The sequence below is a fragment of the Aplysia californica genome, unplaced genomic scaffold (genome assembly GCF_000002075.1).
Source record: "Aplysia californica isolate F4 #8 unplaced genomic scaffold, AplCal3.0 scaffold00847, whole genome shotgun sequence".
Classification (NCBI taxonomy): Eukaryota; Metazoa; Mollusca; class Gastropoda; order Aplysiida; family Aplysiidae; genus Aplysia; species Aplysia californica.
The window spans coordinates 114,285-119,122 of record NW_004798117.1 but is presented as its reverse complement, the minus strand read 5'-3'; the positions used below and the strand labels follow the sequence as shown (position 1 = coordinate 119,122).

The following is a 4,838-nucleotide window of genomic DNA, read 5'->3' as shown; positions in this document are numbered from 1 at the left end:
AAGAAGAAGAAGAAGAAGAAGAAGAAGAAGAAGAAGAAGAAGAAGAAGAAGAAAAAGTTCGTCCGTCAATGTCGAACAGAACTAAAGTATCCGCAGACGATGATATTTCTTTAAAAAGAATAGAAGAAAAGAAAAGGATTGAGATCATTCGTGGCTTCTGTTGTGGCCAATAAGATCAGTTCTTGCAGAAAAATGTATTAAACCCTTTGCACGCTGGAACAGATGCGACAGTATCCTCAAGACTCGGCACTATAGATTACAGAACTGAATTTGATTGTGTTAAGGGTGTTTGGAAACGGTCTTGGGGTAGGAGGGGTTCAGTTCTAGAGGTTTACGGTAGAGGTCTGTGTCTACCGTGTATAAGTTGTTTTTGAGAAGGTGGATGGAAAGATGGAAGAAAGATGAAGACTTTTAGGGGTGGAAGTACCCTGCTTTATCGGCCACTTGTATAAGAGAATCACCTGACAAACTGCGACTTCCCACTTCTTCCCTTGCTTATTCTTCTTTTGTTTGGGGGTGGGGGTTGTTGGTTTTGTTTTGTTTTTTGTTGTTGTTGGGTTTTTTACGTTATAATGGAACTGTTTAAGATGTCCACCTGTCTAAAACAGCCACTCTTCTCCTTAAAAAGGTGAATGGCCGTCTTGGACAATTTAGACTCTACTTAAAGTTGATGTTGTCATTGATGCTTTAAAGGTCACAAAAGAATTGGTGGGTTTGTTTAGAATTCCTATGTAGAACTTTTATTTCGTCCATGGTTTGCATTACCCAAAAAGGTTGAATTGGAATAGTGATATGATTGGGGGGTTTTCGCTAGGAATTTTGCCATGAAAATATTGATATAGGATGGAGCTACCGGAGTTTCCATGGCTGTTACCTTTATGTGTAGAAACATTTGACCGTTGTAAGACAAGTTTTTGAGGATGAGGACTTTTTACAGAAATATATCTATGTATATAGAATATATTTGTATGTTTAATATAGAACATAAATATAATATGCTTGTTTGTATGGGTGTGTTTTTGTGATATCTGTGTGTTTTTGTCTCCACTTCCTGCCCTCTCCTCATTTGCCCCTCCTCTGGGCTCCTGATTTCTTTTCTGCAACCTTTCTACAGCTACTTCTTGGCTCCTTCTTACTGCTGTCTTTCAGCCACACCCTTGATCTTATGGTAGGAAAGGTCTATGCCTATCCTTCTCGGTTAAGGAAGAAAATTCTCGGAGGTCCCGTATGCAAGTTGCGCATGCTGAATATCCCTTGGTGGTCCAAAATCAATAAGAGTAGGCTTCGACCGCCACCCGGTAAAATTCAAAATGTCCTTCCAATTGAAAATGTATAATGTGTCCTGCGCGCTCGTAGGACCTTATGCAGTTGCGAGCGCTGTAAAACACTTACCCCAAAAAGTTTTTAGGAGAAAAAGATGTCAAAACTCACCCAAATTCTTGAATGACTGTTGTAATGTGGTTTCTTTGGCTGGGTTGCCCTGCTATTAGTACTTCTTATCAACAACGCTATTGGCCTTCTAATATACTCTTGAAACAAATCTATTTTATCAACTCGTCGTGCGTAAACCACACCTCAGCGACCGTAACGTTCTACTGTTTGGAGCCTGTAATAGTCTTGGGAATAAAGACGTTTTTAATATTGTCTTTTCTCCAGTTCTAACCGCTATAAACCTATCACATCACAGAGTTGGGGTCCAGAACCTGGAAGATTTACTAGAGTTGTAGAGATCTTGTATTTGCCAGGAAAGATTGTGGGTCACCACAGATTTGGAGGAAAAGATAGCTGAGTTGTGTGCATGGCCATCGAAGCAGATTTTTCACGAACAATGACAACCCGGAGAATCTTTCCGCCATTTGTGTTTATATAAAGAAAAACTTGATGCATGTATTAGTTCGTCGGGGGATTTTTTTCTATGGTCGTGGGGGCGGGGGGAGGGGGGGTAGATTATTTTCTAAATGTATGGGGTGGGGGTGCTGGCGTGTGGTATTTTCATTTTAGAGCACAGTTAGCTTTCTGGCGTTTGTTCTTGTTTGTTATAGTTTATTTCTCGGTATAATTACCGGTACAAAGTATTTCAGACGGACATTTGTTGATGAGAAAAGTTGACAGGTGTAGAATTCTATTCCGGTTTCCTATGAATGTTTTTATGAAGTTTTTCAAGACTCTTTACCGATGTTGCTGGCTCAAATCGGAGATAGACGTTAACTTTGCATACCCAGCTTCTAAACCAGTTTTACAATATTCAGCAGAAGGTGTAAAACCAGTATATGTGTCAGTACAGTAACACTATTAGAAGCCATGGACTCTTTCGTGAGTACGTGTCCTCGGTGACCTCTTCTTGTTCTAAGCACAGAGGACAAATTTCTTCAGGAGAGAGAGTAAAAAAGGTATCCATTTTCTTTTAATCTTTCCTTCATCATTTATCTTTTCTTTGCTTTTTCAATATTTTTGGTAAGTGTTTTACGGCGCTCGCAACCTCTTAAGGTCATATGAGCGCACAGGACACACCAAACATTTCAGTTGGTAGGAAATTATTTAATTCTGCCCGGGTGGCGGCCGAAGTCTACTCTTATCAATTTCGGACCACAAAGGCTCTTTAACGTGCGCTACTTGCACACGGGACCGCCGAGATTTTTCGCCCATGTCCGTGAACGCTAGGTGTAGATCTTTCCTACCAAAGGATCAGGAGAGTGGCTGAAAGACAGCATTAAAAAGGAGCCAAGGAGAAGCAGTAGTAAGGCTGCAGAAAGAGTCAGGAGCCCAGAGGAGATGGCAAAGGAGGTGAGGGGGTGGGGGCAGAAAGTGGAGACGAAATCAGACGACAGAACATTGCTAGAGAGCAAGTAAAGAGGGGAAAGGAGACAATTTTAGAGAAGAAATTGTTTTCCGTCGCTACCCAGATTCGAACCTGCGACCTTTGAATGAGATGTTAACACCTTAACCTCAAGGCCACGAGAACCCCCTTTCGACATTTAGAATTATTTGAATTTCGACAAAATGTTTCTGAAGCAGATACAAGTGATCGCAACTAAATTTTAGGATTTTAAAAAAATCTCGTCAATTAATTTTCAGAGTGGACGCCTGGATGGTTGCAGGGCGCTGTTCGTAAACCCTACTTCTTTTCTTTCCCTCTGTTGTTTTTGTCTTTCCTGCTTTTTCCCGGAACTATATTATGACCTTTATTATGTCGATTTTCTTCTTTTTACTTAAACCCAAACTCAGAAGTGGCAGCAGCTACCTCTGAAAGAACAATGCTTCTTCTAATCTGTTCTTTATCGTAATTCTGTGTACTTGCAGTAAACTCTCTGAACCCTGTCTGTTTAGACCTCGGTTGGGTAACGTTGACGAGAATTTTTTTTTTCTGTCACTGTATTTCATCGAGAACTCGTTACGTCACTGCTTGCGTAATCTGTCGTCTTCACACAGCGCCCGATTTTCCGTTTTTAACTAACTAAAGTAAGGTGTACACTTGCCCTGTTTGTCGGATCCGCATGAGTGGTTTGAAGCTGAAAACTGGACTAGCTCACACACTCTGATGCAGCGCTGATCAGGTTGACCTCTTTTGTTAGGTTTGTGCAATTAAAAGCTCGTCGTTTGCATTACCCTCGTAGAAATCATAATTACCATAAATAGGTAATAATAATAATAGCAATAATAATTAATAATAATAATAATGATAAATAATAATAATAATAAATAGCATTTAGATCTCTACTGCGCATTTCCATTTTCTAAAAAAAAAAAATGAAAAAAAAAAAGCTCAGTGTGCATTACATTGAAAAAGACATCACGTCTTAAAAATTGATCGATCCACCGGGGCGGTGCCACTGACTGAAGTGTCTTTAGGCCATTCCCAAAGGGGGGCATTTCTCGTTCTTATGCACAGTATAATTGTAAATGGGCTGATCCAACAATGTCATGCTTATAACTGTGCCGGAACTACAACAGGGAACTGCTGCTTTTTAGTTTCTATTCCTTACTATCGTCATTTTCCTCTACTTCTTTTGTATGTTTGTCGCACTCTTGTGACCCGCTATTTCCAGGGTGCCTTGATAGTCGAAGCAGACTATGTGCTGTTGAAGCTAAGAGGTGAGCACAGTAAGTCTGATTCTCTGTAAGGACTCCTCTGTTGACATCCACCCCTTGGCGCTCATAATATGACCTTATGCAGTTGCGAGCGCCGTAAAACCTCCACTAAAACAAAAAAATAATCGACATGCGTGTAGGCCATCGTTCATTTCATTGATTACGTCAAACTAAACCGGCCTTAAAACTTTCTGCTTTTGAAATTTTATTGGAAATGTTTCTTGTAGAATTCTATCCTTCCTGAACTATAAAAACTAACCCGTTTGTTTCGTGTACATCGAGTGGGCAAGACGAAAATAAGCACTTAAATTCAGAAAGATCTTGCGACTATAGCTTTGTTTGCTATGCACCTACAGTCGAACCTGCTCTACCGTCAGCCTGTGTAAGATAATCACCTGTACAAATGGTCAGTTCTCTTTTCCTTCCTCGCGGGGTTTTTTTTGTTTTGTATTATTTTATTTTTTTTACATTATACTGACAATGTGAAATACGGCTACCCGTCTAAGACGGTCATTTTTTCTGCTTTTCAGTGGTTGGCCATCTAAAACAGAATCGACTTATTTTGAGGTCGGACAAGTGTGTGCGCCGCTTAAGATCAGTGGAAAAAAGATATTATCAATTCTATAAATTAAAGATAAGACTCAGATCTGTTTACTCAGTGGTGGTGCTAGCAAACATTTAATCATGCGCTCGGAGAGTGCTGTTTGTAAGTGAAGGTCATGCTGTATTATGGAAAATTAAAAGTAAAA

General features: G+C 40.0%; 2 protein-coding genes across 3 annotated transcripts in view; one reads left to right on the top strand and one right to left on the bottom strand.

Annotated features, from left to right (window-relative positions):
* Positions 1 to 1,681, bottom strand: part of LOC101857150 — a 13,474-nt gene extending 11,793 nt beyond the window's left edge. Inside the window, exon 1 of the mRNA XM_005110053.3 lies at positions 1,432 to 1,681. The gene's annotated coding sequence lies outside the window, so the exon portion shown is untranslated. The remainder of the gene's footprint in view (positions 1 to 1,431) is intronic.
* Positions 1 to 4,838, top strand: part of LOC101858308 (leucine-rich repeat-containing protein 74B) — a gene marked incomplete at its 3' end in the record, with an annotated part of 87,203 nt that overhangs the window by 43,529 nt on the left and 38,836 nt on the right.